The sequence below is a fragment of the Phallusia mammillata genome, chromosome 1, assembly GCF_965637545.1.
Source record: "Phallusia mammillata chromosome 1, kaPhaMamm4.hap1.1, whole genome shotgun sequence".
Classification (NCBI taxonomy): domain Eukaryota; kingdom Metazoa; phylum Chordata; class Ascidiacea; order Phlebobranchia; family Ascidiidae; genus Phallusia; species Phallusia mammillata.
In genome coordinates, this window is record NC_137252.1 from 20431974 (window position 1) to 20450056 (window position 18083).

Consider the following 18083-nt stretch of genomic DNA (forward strand, 5'->3'; position numbering starts at 1 on the left):
CTTCTGTATCGCCCTGTGCAAAAAGTGATTTCAGCAAAAACTGAGCATTTTTGTCAATTGTAACTTTTCAAGTCGATACTGCGATCACGGATAATGCAAAGTTACAGCCCAATCGGACTTCTGTATCGCCCTGTGCAAAAAGTGATTTTCAGCAAAAACTGAGCATTTTTGTCAAAACTTGTAACTTTTCAAGTCGATAACTCACGAACCGCTGAACCGAATTTGACGCCCCTTTGCAGGTGATGTTTGCCTCGTTGGCAAAACGCATATGCAAAGTTACAGCCCAATCGGACTTCTGTATCGCCCTGTGCAAAAAGTGATTTTCAGCAAAAACTGAGCATTTTTGTCAAAACTTGTAACTTTTCAAGTCGATAACTCACGAACCGCTGAACCGAATTTGACGCCCCTTTGCAGGTGATGTTTGCCTCGTTGGCAAAACGCATATGCAAAGTTACAGCCCAATCGGACTTCTGTATCGCCCTGTGCAAAAAGTGATTTTCAGCAAAAACTGAGCATTTTTGTCAAAACTTGTAACTTTTCAAGTCGATAACTCACGAACCGCTGAACCGAATTTGACGCCCCTTTGCAGGTGATGTTTGCCTCGTTGGCAAAACGCATATGCAAAGTTACAGCCCAATCGGACTTCTGTATCGCCCTGTGCAAAAAGTGATTTTCAGCAAAAACTGAGCATTTTTGTCAAAACTTGTAACTTTTCAAGTCGATAACTCACGAACCGCTGAACCGAATTTGACGCCCCTTTGCAGGTGATGTTTGCCTCGTTGGCAAAACGCATATGCAAAGTTACAGCCCAATCGGACTTCTGTATCGCCCTGTGCAAAAAGTGATTTTCAGCAAAAACTGAGCATTTTTGTCAAAACTTGTAACTTTTCAAGTCGATAACTCACGAACCGCTGAACCGAATTTGACGCCCCTTTGCAGGTGATGTTTGCCTCGTTGGCAAAACGCATATGCAAAGTTACAGCCCAATCGGACTTCTGTATCGCCCTGTGCAAAAAGTGATTTTCAGCAAAAACTGAGCATTTTTGTCAAAACTTGTAACTTTTCAAGTCGATAACTCACGAACCGCTGAACCGAATTTGACGCCCCTTTGCAGGTGATGTTTGCCTCGTTGGCAAAACGCATATGCAAAGTTACAGCCCAATCGGACTTCTGTATCGCCCTGTGCAAAAAGTGATTTTCAGCAAAAACTGAGCATTTTTGTCAAAACTTGTAACTTTTCAAGTCGATAACTCACGAACCGCTGAACCGAATTTGACGCCCCTTTGCAGGTGATGTTTGCCTCGTTGGCAAAACGCATATGCAAAGTTACAGCCCAATCGGACTTCTGTATCGCCCTGTGCAAAAAGTGATTTTCAGCAAAAACTGAGCATTTTTGTCAAAACTTGTAACTTTTCAAGTCGATAACTCACGAACCGCTGAACCGAATTTGACGCCCCTTTGCAGGTGATGTTTGCCTCGTTGGCAAAACGCATATGCAAAGTTACAGCCCAATCGGACTTCTGTATCGCCCTGTGCAAAAAGTGATTTTCAGCAAAAACTGAGCATTTTTGTCAAAACTTGTAACTTTTCAAGTCGATAACTCACGAACCGCTGAACCGAATTTGACGCCCCTTTGCAGGTGATGTTTGCCTCGTTGGCAAAACGCATATGCAAAGTTACAGCCCAATCGGACTTCTGTATCGCCCTGTGCAAAAAGTGATTTTCAGCAAAAACTGAGCATTTTTGTCAAAACTTGTAACTTTTCAAGTCGATAACTCACGAACCGCTGAACCGAATTTGACGCCCCTTTGCAGGTGATGTTTGCCTCGTTGGCAAAACGCATATGCAAAGTTACAGCCCAATCGGACTTCTGTATCGCCCTGTGCAAAAAGTGATTTTCAGCAAAAACTGAGCATTTTTGTCAAAACTTGTAACTTTTCAAGTCGATAACTCACGAACCGCTGAACCGAATTTGACGCCCCTTTGCAGGTGATGTTTGCCTCGTTGGCAAAACGCATATGCAAAGTTACAGCCCAATCGGACTTCTGTATCGCCCTGTGCAAAAAGTGATTTTCAGCAAAAACTGAGCATTTTTGTCAAAACTTGTAACTTTTCAAGTCGATAACTCACGAACCGCTGAACCGAATTTGACGCCCCTTTGCAGGTGATGTTTGCCTCGTTGGCAAAACGCATATGCAAAGTTACAGCCCAATCGGACTTCTGTATCGCCCTGTGCAAAAAGTGATTTTCAGCAAAAACTGAGCATTTTTGTCAAAACTTGTAACTTTTCAAGTCGATAACTCACGAACCGCTGAACCGAATTTGACGCCCCTTTGCAGGTGATGTTTGCCTCGTTGGCAAAACGCATATGCAAAGTTACAGCCCAATCGGACTTCTGTATCGCCCTGTGCAAAAAGTGATTTTCAGCAAAAACTGAGCATTTTTGTCAAAACTTGTAACTTTTCAAGTCGATAACTCACGAACCGCTGAACCGAATTTGACGCCCCTTTGCAGGTGATGTTTGCCTCGTTGGCAAAACGCATATGCAAAGTTACAGCCCAATCGGACTTCTGTATCGCCCTGTGCAAAAAGTGATTTTCAGCAAAAACTGAGCATTTTTGTCAAAACTTGTAACTTTTCAAGTCGATAACTCACGAACCGCTGAACCGAATTTGACGCCCCTTTGCAGGTGATGTTTGCCTCGTTGGCAAAACGCATATGCAAAGTTACAGCCCAATCGGACTTCTGTATCGCCCTGTGCAAAAAGTGATTTTCAGCAAAAACTGAGCATTTTTGTCAAAACTTGTAACTTTTCAAGTCGATAACTCACGAACCGCTGAACCGAATTTGACGCCCCTTTGCAGGTGATGTTTGCCTCGTTGGCAAAACGCATATGCAAAGTTACAGCCCAATCGGACTTCTGTATCGCCCTGTGCAAAAAGTGATTTTCAGCAAAAACTGAGCATTTTTGTCAAAACTTGTAACTTTTCAAGTCGATAACTCACGAACCGCTGAACCGAATTTGACGCCCCTTTGCAGGTGATGTTTGCCTCGTTGGCAAAACGCATATGCAAAGTTACAGCCCAATCGGACTTCTGTATCGCCCTGTGCAAAAAGTGATTTTCAGCAAAAACTGAGCATTTTTGTCAAAACTTGTAACTTTTCAAGTCGATAACTCACGAACCGCTGAACCGAATTTGACGCCCCTTTGCAGGTGATGTTTGCCTCGTTGGCAAAACGCATATGCAAAGTTACAGCCCAATCGGACTTCTGTATCGCCCTGTGCAAAAAGTGATTTTCAGCAAAAACTGAGCATTTTTGTCAAAACTTGTAACTTTTCAAGTCGATAACTCACGAACCGCTGAACCGAATTTGACGCCCCTTTGCAGGTGATGTTTGCCTCGTTGGCAAAACGCATATGCAAAGTTACAGCCCAATCGGACTTCTGTATCGCCCTGTGCAAAAAGTGATTTTCAGCAAAAACTGAGCATTTTTGTCAAAACTTGTAACTTTTCAAGTCGATAACTCACGAACCGCTGAACCGAATTTGACGCCCCTTTGCAGGTGATGTTTGCCTCGTTGGCAAAACGCATATGCAAAGTTACAGCCCAATCGGACTTCTGTATCGCCCTGTGCAAAAAGTGATTTTCAGCAAAAACTGAGCATTTTTGTCAAAACTTGTAACTTTTCAAGTCGATAACTCACGAACCGCTGAACCGAATTTGACGCCCCTTTGCAGGTGATGTTTGCCTCGTTGGCAAAACGCATATGCAAAGTTACAGCCCAATCGGACTTCTGTATCGCCCTGTGCAAAAAGTGATTTTCAGCAAAAACTGAGCATTTTTGTCAAAACTTGTAACTTTTCAAGTCGATAACTCACGAACCGCTGAACCGAATTTGACGCCCCTTTGCAGGTGATGTTTGCCTCGTTGGCAAAACGCATATGCAAAGTTACAGCCCAATCGGACTTCTGTATCGCCCTGTGCAAAAAGTGATTTTCAGCAAAAACTGAGCATTTTTGTCAAAACTTGTAACTTTTCAAGTCGATAACTCACGAACCGCTGAACCGAATTTGACGCCCCTTTGCAGGTGATGTTTGCCTCGTTGGCAAAACGCATATGCAAAGTTACAGCCCAATCGGACTTCTGTATCGCCCTGTGCAAAAAGTGATTTTCAGCAAAAACTGAGCATTTTTGTCAAAACTTGTAACTTTTCAAGTCGATAACTCACGAACCGCTGAACCGAATTTGACGCCCCTTTGCAGGTGATGTTTGCCTCGTTGGCAAAACGCATATGCAAAGTTACAGCCCAATCGGACTTCTGTATCGCCCTGTGCAAAAAGTGATTTTCAGCAAAAACTGAGCATTTTTGTCAAAACTTGTAACTTTTCAAGTCGATAACTCACGAACCGCTGAACCGAATTTGACGCCCCTTTGCAGGTGATGTTTGCCTCGTTGGCAAAACGCATATGCAAAGTTACAGCCCAATCGGACTTCTGTATCGCCCTGTGCAAAAAGTGATTTTCAGCAAAAACTGAGCATTTTTGTCAAAACTTGTAACTTTTCAAGTCGATAACTCACGAACCGCTGAACCGAATTTGACGCCCCTTTGCAGGTGATGTTTGCCTCGTTGGCAAAACGCATATGCAAAGTTACAGCCCAATCGGACTTCTGTATCGCCCTGTGCAAAAAGTGATTTTCAGCAAAAACTGAGCATTTTTGTCAAAACTTGTAACTTTTCAAGTCGATAACTCACGAACCGCTGAACCGAATTTGACGCCCCTTTGCAGGTGATGTTTGCCTCGTTGGCAAAACGCATATGCAAAGTTACAGCCCAATCGGACTTCTGTATCGCCCTGTGCAAAAAGTGATTTTCAGCAAAAACTGAGCATTTTTGTCAAAACTTGTAACTTTTCAAGTCGATAACTCACGAACCGCTGAACCGAATTTGACGCCCCTTTGCAGGTGATGTTTGCCTCGTTGGCAAAACGCATATGCAAAGTTACAGCCCAATCGGACTTCTGTATCGCCCTGTGCAAAAAGTGATTTTCAGCAAAAACTGAGCATTTTTGTCAAAACTTGTAACTTTTCAAGTCGATAACTCACGAACCGCTGAACCGAATTTGACGCCCCTTTGCAGGTGATGTTTGCCTCGTTGGCAAAACGCATATGCAAAGTTACAGCCCAATCGGACTTCTGTATCGCCCTGTGCAAAAAGTGATTTTCAGCAAAAACTGAGCATTTTTGTCAAAACTTGTAACTTTTCAAGTCGATAACTCACGAACCGCTGAACCGAATTTGACGCCCCTTTGCAGGTGATGTTTGCCTCGTTGGCAAAACGCATATGCAAAGTTACAGCCCAATCGGACTTCTGTATCGCCCTGTGCAAAAAGTGATTTTCAGCAAAAACTGAGCATTTTTGTCAAAACTTGTAACTTTTCAAGTCGATAACTCACGAACCGCTGAACCGAATTTGACGCCCCTTTGCAGGTGATGTTTGCCTCGTTGGCAAAACGCATATGCAAAGTTACAGCCCAATCGGACTTCTGTATCGCCCTGTGCAAAAAGTGATTTTCAGCAAAAACTGAGCATTTTTGTCAAAACTTGTAACTTTTCAAGTCGATAACTCACGAACCGCTGAACCGAATTTGACGCCCCTTTGCAGGTGATGTTTGCCTCGTTGGCAAAACGCATATGCAAAGTTACAGCCCAATCGGACTTCTGTATCGCCCTGTGCAAAAAGTGATTTTCAGCAAAAACTGAGCATTTTTGTCAAAACTTGTAACTTTTCAAGTCGATAACTCACGAACCGCTGAACCGAATTTGACGCCCCTTTGCAGGTGATGTTTGCCTCGTTGGCAAAACGCATATGCAAAGTTACAGCCCAATCGGACTTCTGTATCGCCCTGTGCAAAAAGTGATTTTCAGCAAAAACTGAGCATTTTTGTCAAAACTTGTAACTTTTCAAGTCGATAACTCACGAACCGCTGAACCGAATTTGACGCCCCTTTGCAGGTGATGTTTGCCTCGTTGGCAAAACGCATATGCAAAGTTACAGCCCAATCGGACTTCTGTATCGCCCTGTGCAAAAAGTGATTTTCAGCAAAAACTGAGCATTTTTGTCAAAACTTGTAACTTTTCAAGTCGATAACTCACGAACCGCTGAACCGAATTTGACGCCCCTTTGCAGGTGATGTTTGCCTCGTTGGCAAAACGCATATGCAAAGTTACAGCCCAATCGGACTTCTGTATCGCCCTGTGCAAAAAGTGATTTTCAGCAAAAACTGAGCATTTTTGTCAAAACTTGTAACTTTTCAAGTCGATAACTCACGAACCGCTGAACCGAATTTGACGCCCCTTTGCAGGTGATGTTTGCCTCGTTGGCAAAACGCATATGCAAAGTTACAGCCCAATCGGACTTCTGTATCGCCCTGTGCAAAAAGTGATTTTCAGCAAAAACTGAGCATTTTTGTCAAAACTTGTAACTTTTCAAGTCGATAACTCACGAACCGCTGAACCGAATTTGACGCCCCTTTGCAGGTGATGTTTGCCTCGTTGGCAAAACGCATATGCAAAGTTACAGCCCAATCGGACTTCTGTATCGCCCTGTGCAAAAAGTGATTTTCAGCAAAAACTGAGCATTTTTGTCAAAACTTGTAACTTTTCAAGTCGATAACTCACGAACCGCTGAACCGAATTTGACGCCCCTTTGCAGGTGATGTTTGCCTCGTTGGCAAAACGCATATGCAAAGTTACAGCCCAATCGGACTTCTGTATCGCCCTGTGCAAAAAGTGATTTTCAGCAAAAACTGAGCATTTTTGTCAAAACTTGTAACTTTTCAAGTCGATAACTCACGAACCGCTGAACCGAATTTGACGCCCCTTTGCAGGTGATGTTTGCCTCGTTGGCAAAACGCATATGCAAAGTTACAGCCCAATCGGACTTCTGTATCGCCCTGTGCAAAAAGTGATTTTCAGCAAAAACTGAGCATTTTTGTCAAAACTTGTAACTTTTCAAGTCGATAACTCACGAACCGCTGAACCGAATTTGACGCCCCTTTGCAGGTGATGTTTGCCTCGTTGGCAAAACGCGTATGCAAAGTTACAGCCCAATCGGACTTCTGTATCGCCCTGTGCAAAAAGTGATTTTCAGCAAAAACTGAGCATTTTTGTCAAAACTTGTAACTTTTCAAGTCGATAACTCACGAACCGCTGAACCGAATTTGACGCCCCTTTGCACGGTGATGTTTGCCTCGTTGGCAAAACGCATATGCAAAGTTACAGCCCAATCGGACTTCTGTATCGCCCTGTGCAAAAAGTGATTTTCAGCAAAAACTGAGCATTTTTGTCAAAACTTGTAACTTTTCAAGTCGATAACTCACGAACCGCTGAACCGAATTTGACGCCCCTTTGCAGGTGATGTTTGCCTCGTTGGCAAAACGCATATGCAAAGTTACAGCCCAATCGGACTTCTGTATCGCCCTGTGCAAAAAGTGATTTTCAGCAAAAACTGAGCATTTTTGTCAAAACTTGTAACTTTTCAAGTCGATAACTCACGAACCGCTGAACCGAATTTGACGCCCCTTTGCAGGTGATGTTTGCCTCGTTGGCAAAACGCACATGCAAAGTTACAGCCCAATCGGACTTCTGTATCGCCCTGTGCAAAAAGTGATTTTCAGCAAAAACTGAGCATTTTTGTCAAAACTTGTAACTTTTCAAGTCGATAACTCACGAACCGCTGAACCGAATTTGACGCCCCTTTGCAGGTGATGTTTGCCTCGTTGGCAAAACGCATCTGCAAAGTTACAGCCCAATCGGACTTCTGTATCGCCCTGTGCAAAAAGTGATTTTCAGCAAAAACTGAGCATTTTTGTCAAAACTTGTAACTTTTCAAGTCGATAACTCACGAACCGCTGAACCGAATTTGACGCCCCTTTGCAGGTGATGTTTGCCTCGTTGGCAAAACGCATATGCAAAGTTACAGCCCAATCGGACTTCTGTATCGCCCTGTGCAAAAAGTGATTTTCAGCAAAAACTGAGCATTTTTGTCAAAACTTGTAACTTTTCAAGTCGATAACTCACGAACCGCTGAACCGAATTTGACGCCCCTTTGCAGGTGATGTTTGCCTCGTTGGCAAAACGCATATGCAAAGTTACAGCCCAATCGGACTTCTGTATCGCCCTGTGCAAAAAGTGATTTTCAGCAAAAACTGAGCATTTTTGTCAAAACTTGTAACTTTTCAAGTCGATAACTCACGAACCGCTGAACCGAATTTGACGCCCCTTTGTAGGTGATGTTTGCCTCGTTGGCAAAACGCATATGCAAAGTTACAGCCCAATCGGACTTCTGTATCGCCCTGTGCAAAAAGTGATTTTCAGCAAAAACTGAGCATTTTTGTCAAAACTTGTAACTTTTCAAGTCGATAACTCACGAACCGCTGAACCGAATTTGACGCCCCTTTGCAGGTGATGTTTGCCTCGTTGGCAAAACGCATATGCAAAGTTACAGCCCAATCGGACTTCTGTATCGCCCTGTGCAAAAAGTGATTTTCAGCAAAAACTGAGCATTTTTGTCAAAACTTGTAACTTTTCAAGTCGATAACTCACGAACCGCTGAACCGAATTTGACGCCCCTTTGCAGGTGATGTTTGCCTCGTTGGCAAAACGCATATGCAAAGTTACAGCCCAATCGGACTTCTGTATCGCCCTGTGCAAAAAGTGATTTTCAGCAAAAACTGAGCATTTTTGTCAAAACTTGTAACTTTTCAAGTCAATAACTCACGAACCGCTGAACCGAATTTGACGCCCCTTTGCAGGTGATGTTTGCCTTGTTGGCAAAACGCATATGCCAAAGTTACAGCCAATCGGACTTCTGTATCGCCCTGTGCAAAAAGTGATTTTCAGCAAAAACTGAGCATTTTTGTCAAAATTTGTAACTTTTCAAGTCGATAACTCACGAACCACTGAACCGAATTTGACGCCCCTTTGCAGGTGATGTTTGCCTCGTTGGCAAAACGCATATGCAAAGTTACAGCCCAATCGGACTTCTGTATCGCCCTGTGCAAAAAGTGATTTTCAGCCAAAACTGAGCATTTTTGTCAAAACTTGTAACTTTTCAAGTCGATAACTCACGAACCGCTGAACCGAATTTGACGCCCCTTTGCAGGTGATGTTTGCCTCGTTGGCAAAACGCATATGCAAAGTTACAGCCCAATCGGACTTCTGTATCGCCCTGTGCAAAAAGTGATTTTCAGCAAAAACTGAGCATTTTTGTCAAAACTTGTAACTTTTCAAGTCGATAACTCACGAACCGCTGAACCGAATTTGACGCCCCTTTGCAGGTGATGTTTGCCTCGTTGGCAAAACGCATATGCAAAGTTACAGCCCAATCGGACTTCTGTATCGCCCTGTGCAAAAAGTGATTTTCAGCAAAAACTGAGCATTTTTGTCAAAACTTGTAACTTTTCAAGTCGATAACTCACGAACCGCTGAACCGAATTTGACGCCCCTTTGCAGGTGATGTTTGCCTCGTTGGCAAAACGCATATGCAAAGTTACAGCCCAATCGGACTTCTGTATCGCCCTGTGCAAAAAGTGATTTTCAGCAAAAACTGAGCATTTTTGTCAAAACTTGTAACTTTTCAAGTCGATAACTCACGAACCGCTGAACCGAATTTGACGCCCCTTTGCAGGTGATGTTTGCCTCGTTGGCAAAACGCATATGCAAAGTTACAGCCCAATCGAACTTCTGTATCGCCCTGTGCAAAAAGTGATTTTCAGCAAAAACGGAGCATTTTTGTCAAAACTTGTAACTTTTCAAGTCGATAACTCACGAACCGCTGAACCGAATTTGACGCCCCTTTGCAGGTGATGTTTGCCTCGTTGGCAAAACGCGTATGCAAAGTTACAGCCCAATCGGACTTCTGTATCGCCCTGTGCAAAAAGTGATTTTCAGCAAAAACTGAGCATTTTTGTCAAAATTTGTAACTTTTCAAGTCGATAACTCACGAACCACTGAACCGAATTTGACGCCCCTTTGCAGGTGATGTTTGCCTCGTTGGCAAAACGCATATGCAAAGTTACAGCCCAATCGGACTTCTGTATCGCCCTGTGCAAAAAGTGATTTTCAGCAAAAACTGAGCATTTTTGTCAAAACTTGTAACTTTTCAAGTCGATAACTCACGAACCGCTGAACCGAATTTGACGCCCCTTTGCAGGTGATGTTTGCCTCGTTGGCAAAACGCATATGCAAAGTTACAGCCCAATCGGACTTCTGTATCGCCCTGTGCAAAAAGTGATTTTCAGCAAAAACTGAGCATTTTTGTCAAAACTTGTAACTTTTCAAGTCGATAACTCACGAACCGCTGAACCGAATTTGACGCCCCTTTGCAGGTGATGTTTGCCTCGTTGGCAAAACGCATATGCAAAGTTACAGCCCAATCGGACTTCTGTATCGCCCTGTGCAAAAAGTGATTTTCAGCAAAAACTGAGCATTTTTGTCAAAACTTGTAACTTTTCAAGTCGATAACTCACGAACCGCTGAACCGAATTTGACGCCCCTTTGCAGGTGATGTTTGCCTCGTTGGCAAAACGCGTATGCAAAGTTACAGCCCAATCGGACTTCTGTATCGCCCTGTGCAAAAAGTGATTTTCAGCAAAACTGAGCATTTTTGTCAAAACTTGTAACTTTTCAAGTCGATAACTCACGAACCGCTGAACCGAATTTGACGCCCCTTTGCAGGTGATGTTTGCCTCGTTGGCAAAACGCATATGCAAAGTTACAGCCCAATCGGACTTCTGTATCGCCCTGTGCAAAAAGTGATTTTCAGCAAAAACTGAGCATTTTCTTCAAAACTTGTAACTTTTCAAGTCGATAACTCACGAACCGCTGAACCGAATTTGACGCCCCTTTGCAGGTGATGTTTGCCCCATTGGCAAAACGCATATGCAAAGTTACAGCCCAATCGGACTTCTGTATCGCCCTGTGCAAAAAGTGATTTTCAGCGAATACTGAGCATTTTTGTCAAAACTTGTAACTTTTCAAGTCGATAACTCACGAACCGCTGAACCGAATTTGACGCCCCTTTGCAGGTGATGTTTGCCTCGTTGGTAAAACGCATATGCAAAGTTACAGCCCAATCGGACTTCTGTATCGCCCCGTGCAAAAAGTGATTTTCAGCGAAAACTGAGCATTTTTGTCAAAACTTGTAACTTTTCAAGTCAATAACTCACGAACCGCTGAACCGAATTTGACGCCCCTTTGCAGGTGATGTTTGCCTTGTTGGCAAAACGCATATGCAAAGTTACAGCCCAATCGGACTTCTGTATCGCCCTGTGCAAAAAGTGATTTTCAGCAAAAACTGAGCATTTTTGTCAAAATTTGTAACTTTTCAAGTCGATAACTCACGAACCACTGAACCGAATTTGACGCCCCTTTGCAGGTGATGTTTGCCTCGTTGGCAAAACGCATATGCAAAGTTACAGCCCAATCGGACTTCTGTATCGCCCTGTGCAAAAAGTGATTTTCAGCCAAAACTGAGCATTTTTGTCAAAACTTGTAACTTTTCAAGTCGATAACTCACGAACCGCTGAACCGAATTTGACGCCCCTTTGCAGGTGATGTTTGCCTCGTTGGCAAAACGCATATGCAAAGTTACAGCCCAATCGGACTTCTGTATCGCCCTGTGCAAAAAGTGATTTTCAGCAAAAACTGAGCATTTTTGTCAAAACTTGTAACTTTTCAAGTCGATAACTCACGAACCGCTGAACCGAATTTGACGCCCCTTTGCAGGTGATGTTTGCCTCGTTGGCAAAACGCATATGCAAAGTTACAGCCCAATCGGACTTCTGTATCGCCCTGTGCAAAAGTGATTTTCAGCAAAAACTGAGCATTTTTGTCAAAACTTGTAACTTTTCAAGTCGATAACTCACGAACCGCTGAACCGAATTTGACGCCCCTTTGCAGGTGATGTTTGCCTCGTTGGCAAAACGCATATGCAAAGTTACAGCCCAATCGGACTTCTGTATCGCCCTGTGCAAAAAGTGATTTTCAGCAAAAACTGAGCATTTTTGTCAAAACTTGTAACTTTTCAAGTCGATAACTCACGAACCGCTGAACCGAATTTGACGCCCCTTTGCAGGTGATGTTTGCCTCGTTGGCAAAACGCATATGCAAAGTTACAGCCCAATCGAACTTCTGTATCGCCCTGTGCAAAAAGTGATTTTCAGCAAAAACTGAGCATTTTTGTCAAAACTTGTAACTTTTCAAGTCGATAACTCACGAACCGCTGAACCGAATTTGACGCCCCTTTGCAGGTGATGTTTGCCTCGTTGGCAAAACGCGTATGCAAAGTTACAGCCCAATCGGACTTCTGTATCGCCCTGTGCAAAAAGTGATTTTCAGCAAAAACTGAGCATTTTTGTCAAAACTTGTAACTTTTCAAGTCGATAACTCACGAACCGCTGAACCGAATTTGACGCCCCTTTGCAGGTGATGGTTTGCCTCGTTGGCAAAACGCATATGCAAAGTTACAGCCCAATCGGACTTCTGTATCGCCCTGTGCAAAAAGTGATTTTCAGCAAAAACTGAGCATTTTTTTCAAAACTTGTAACTTTTCAAGTCGATAACTCACGAACCGCTGAACCGAATTTGACGCCCCTTTGCAGGTGATGTTTGCCCCATTGGCAAAACGCATATGCAAAGTTACAGCCCAATCGGACTTCTGTATCGCCCTGTGCAAAAAGTGATTTTCAGCGAATACTGAGCATTTTTGTCAAAACTTGTAACTTTTCAAGTCGATAACTCACGAACCGCTGAACCGAATTTGACGCCCCTTTGCAGGTGATGTTTGCCTCGTTGGTAAAACGCATATGCAAAGTTACAGCCCAATCGGACTTCTGTATCGCCCCGTGCAAAAAGTGATTTTCAGCGAAAACTGAGCATTTTTGTCAAAACTTGTAACTTTTCAAGTCAATAACTCACGAACCGCTGAACCGAATTTGACGCCCCTTTGCAGGTGATGTTTGCCTTGTTGGCAAAACGCATATGCAAAGTTACAGCCCAATCGACTTCTGTATCGCCCTGTGCAAAAAGTGATTTTCAGCGAAAACTGAGCATTTTTGTCAAAATTTGTAACTTTTCAAGTCGATAACTCACGAACCACTGAACCGAATTTGACGCCCCTTTGCAGGTGATGTTTGCCTCGTTGGCAAAACGCATATGCAAAGTTAGAGCCCAATCGGACTTCTGTATCGCCCTGTGCAAAAAGTGATTTTCAGCCAAAACTGAGCATTTTTGTCAAAACTTGTAACTTTTCAAGTCGATAACTCACGAACCGCTGAAACCGAATTTGACGCCCCTTTGCAGGTGATGTTTGCCTCGTTGGCAAAACGCATATGCAAAGTTACAGCCCAATCGGACTTCTGTATCGCCCTGTGCAAAAAGTGATTTTCAGCAAAAACTGAGCATTTTCTTCAAAACTTGTAACTTTTCAAGTCGATAACTCACGAACCGCTGAACCGAATTTGACGCCCCTTTGCAGGTGATGTTTGCCCCATTGGCAAAACGCATATGCAAAGTTACAGCCCAATCGGACTTCTGTATCGCCCTGTGCAAAAAGTGATTTTCAGCGAATACTGAGCATTTTTGTCAAAACTTGTAACTTTTCAAGTCGATAACTCACGAACCGCTGAACCGAATTTGACGCCCCTTTGCAGGTGATGTTTGCCTCGTTGGTAAAACGCATATGCAAAGTTACAGCCCAATCGGACTTCTGTATCGCCCCGTGCAAAAAGTGATTTTCAGCGAAAACGGAGCATTTTTGTCAAAACTTGTAACTTTTCAAGTCAATAACTCACGAACCGCTGAACCGAATTTGACGCCCCTTTGCAGGTGATGTTTGCCCCATTGGCAAAACGCATATGCAAAGTTACAGCCCAATCGGACTTCTGTATCGCCCTGTGCAAAAAGTGATTTTCAGCGAATACTGAGCATTTTTGTCAAAACTTGTAACTTTTCAAGTCGATAACTCACGAACCGCTGAACCGAATTTGACGCCCCTTTGCAGGTGATGTTTGCCTCGTTGGTAAAACGCATATGCAAAGTTACAGCCCAATCGGACTTCTGTATCGCCCCGTGCAAAAAGTGATTTTCAGCGAAAACTGAGCATTTTTGTCAAAACTTGTAACTTTTCAAGTCAACAACTCACGAACCGCTGAACCGAATTTGACGCCCCTTTGCAGGTGATGTTTGCCTCGTTGGCAAAACGCATATGCAAAGTTACAGCCCAATCGGACTTCTGTATCGCCCTGTGCAAAAAGTGATTTTCAGCAAAAACTGAGCATTTTTGTCAAAATTTGTAACTTTTCAAGTCGATAACTCACGAACCGCTGAACCGAATTTGACGCCCCTTTGCAGGTGATGTTTGCCTTGTTGGCAAAACGCATATGCAAAGTTACAGCCCAATCGGACTTCTGTATCGCCCTGTGCAAAAAGTGATTTTCAGCCAAAACTGAGCATTTTTGTCAAAATTTGTAACTTTTCAAGTCGATAACTCACGAACCACTGAACCGAATTTGACGCCCCTTTGCAGGTGATGTTTGCCTCGTTGGCAAAACGCATATGCAAAGTTACAGCCCAATCGGACTTCTGTATCGCCCTGTGCAAAAAGTGATTTTCAGCAAAAACTGAGCATTTTTGTCAAAATTTGTAACTTTTCAAGTCGATAACTCACGAACCACTGAACCGAATTTGACGCCCCTTTGCAGGTGATGTTTGCCTAGTTGGCAAAACGCATATGCAAAGTTACAGCCCAATCGGACTTCTGTATCGCCCTGTGCAAAAAGTGATTTTCAGCAAAAACTGAGCATTTTTGTCAAAACTTGTAACTTTTCAAGTCGATAACTCACGAACCGCTGAACCGAATTTGACGCCCCTTTGCAGGTGATGTTTGCCTCGTTGGCAAAACGCATATGCAAAGTTACAGCCCAATCGGACTTCTGTATCGCCCTGTGCAAAAAGTGATTTTCAGCAAAAACTGAGCATTTTTGTCAAAACTTGTAACTTTTCAAGTCGATAACTCACGAACCGCTGAACCGAATTTGACGCCCCTTTGCAGGTGATGTTTGCCTCGTTGGCAAAACGCATATGCAAAGTTACAGCCCAATCGGACTTCTGTATCGCCCTGTGCAAAAAGTGATTTTCAGCAAAAACTGAGCATTTTTGTCAAAACTTGTAACTTTTCAAGTCGATAACTCACGAACCGCTGAACCGAATTTGACGCCCCTTTGCAGGTGATGTTTGCCTCGTTGGCAAAACGCGTATGCAAAGTTACAGCCCAATCGGACTTCTGTATCGCCCTGTGCAAAAAGTGATTTTCAGCAAAAACTGAGCATTTTTGTCAAAACTTGTAACTTTTCAAGTCGATAACTCACGAACCGCTGAACCGAATTTGACGCCCCTTTGCAGGTGATGTTTGCCTCGTTGGCAAAACGCATATGCAAAGTTACAGCCCAATCGGACTTCTGTATCGCCCTGTGCAAAAAGTGATTTTCAGCAAAAACTGAGCATTTTCTTCAAAACTTGTAACTTTTCAAGTCGATAACTCACGAACCGCTGAACCGAATTTGACGCCCCTTTGCAGGTGATGTTTGCCCCATTGGCAAAACGCATATGCAAAGTTACAGCCCAATCGGACTTCTGTATCGCCCTGTGCAAAAAGTGATTTTTAGCGAATACTGAGCATTTTTGTCAAAACTTGTAACTTTTCAAGTCGATAACTCACGAACCGCTGAACCGAATTTGACGCCCCTTTGCAGGTGATGTTTGCCTCGTTGGTAAAACGCATATGCAAAGTTACAGCCCAATCGGACTTCTGTATCGCCCCGTGCAAAAAGTGATTTTCAGCGAAAACTGAGCATTTTTGTCAAAACTTGTAACTTTTCAAGTCAATAACTCACGAACCGCTGAACCGAATTTGACGCCCCTTTGCAGGTGATGTTTGCCTTGTTGGCAAAACGCATATGCAAAGTTACAGCCCAATCGGACTTCTGTATCGCCCTGTGCAAAAAGTGATTTTCAGCGAAAACTGAGCATTTTTGTCAAAATTTGTAACTTTTCAAGTCGATAACTCACGAACCACTGAACCGAATTTGACGCCCCTTTGCAGGTGATGTTTGCCTCGTTGGCAAAACGCATATGCAAAGTTAGAGCCCAATCGGACTTCTGTATCGCCCTGTGCAAAAAGTGATTTTCAGCCAAAACTGAGCATTTTTGTCAAAATTTGTAACTTTTCAAGTCGATAACTCACGAACCACTGAACCGAATTTGACGCCCCTTTGCGGGTGATGTTTGCCTCGTTGGCAAAACGCATATGCAAAGTTACAGCCCAATCGGACTTCTGTATCGCCCTGTGCAAATGTGATTTTCAGCAAAAACTGAGCATTTTTGTCAAAATTTGTAACTTTTCAAGTCAATAACTCACGAATTGCTGAACCGAATTTGACGCCCCTTTGCAGGTGATGTTTGCCTCGTTGGCAAAACGCATATGCAAAGTTAGAGCCCAATCGGACTTCTGTATCGCCCTGTGCAAAAAGTAATTTTCTTAGAATATTCACGAACAGACGGTACCTACATAGCAACCTGCGCATCATGAACTATAGACAATGTATTTGGATGGATGGAATAAACAATGGAATGGAACAAGAAGAAGATCGGGAAAAAGCGGACTTATAACTAACAGTCCGGAAACCATTTTAAGCGAGGGGGGCTTCTGTAGCAATGCGTATTTGTATTTACTTTAAAGTCTAGGGGTCTTAGATGTCGCGTTTTCTAAATCTACACGCCCTAGCACTTACGCAATCGCAGTGGCGGCTCGTGCCTAAAGAGTCTGTGGGTGCTGCTCCAAATTTTGGCCTTTATTGAACAAATATAATTTGGCGATATATAGAAAAGCCACATTTCTAGTTTTCTAGCCCTTGTTTTGTGTAGATTGCAGAAAAACAACTAATGCAAATCTTAATTGGCAAATCCATTGTGACGTAATGGTTGTTACGCAATAATGTGCACGAGTGTAAACAGCAGACGGTATCATTAGGGAATTTTGTTTACTTGTACAGCGACGGACCAAACTCAATAACATGCAGTAATAATGTGGCACAAAAACACCCGGGCACAGACTCGAAACGAAGCGGTTGTAAATACGGTAAAACACAACACTAGTACATAGGAAAAAGTTATTAATAAATGAGTCGAAAAAGGTCGAAGTATTTCAGTTGAACAACATTTAAGTAAAACTGGTTATAACCATGACTACTAACTAACACACTTGCTATTCAGTCATTAATATGGTTATGTATCATTTAAGTAACTTATAGCCACAGTCAGCATTTTCAACATATTCTCTGACACTTCACAGATTATAATTGCCACTAGCCATAAAGCCATAAAGCTAAAAAAAAACTAGCCATAAAAAAAAAAAAAAAACTAGCCATAAAGCTTTTTATTTGTATCATAACTGACAAATTTAACATTACATTTGTGTCAGAACTTGTTTATTTTATTCAACATCTTTTCTTAATTTTTGTGCACAACTATTAATTGTTTTTAAGTTTCTTAACTGCTATACTTGCTGCCTTATTTGGTGGCAAATAGCTTATAATACCTTTTTCTAAGTGCAAAACTCTCTTGAAAATTACAACACTTTCACTTAAATTTAAAACATATTATTAAACCTTGTGCTTCTATTTTACAACCAAAATGAATCATAAATTTATTGTGTGAGCAAAATAATTGATACTTCCTTGATTTCAAATGACACCTAAACAACTGTTTTTTTTTCTATTTAATGCTATCACTGCACGTGCAAGTCTTTTTGGAAATTATGATGTTCCTTAGAAAAGTTTGCATCTTTTTCAGTGTTGACAAGAACCGTTTTGCCTTTGAGAGACTCATGGAAATTGCTGGCTAACTGGCTTTTCTTTTTAAAAGTTTCCGTATCTTTTCTAACAACAGAATATGCTTGGTGGTCACTACTGTCTCCCCTGTAGAATGTTCATTCTTAAGAAACACTTCATATGAAGCAATTTA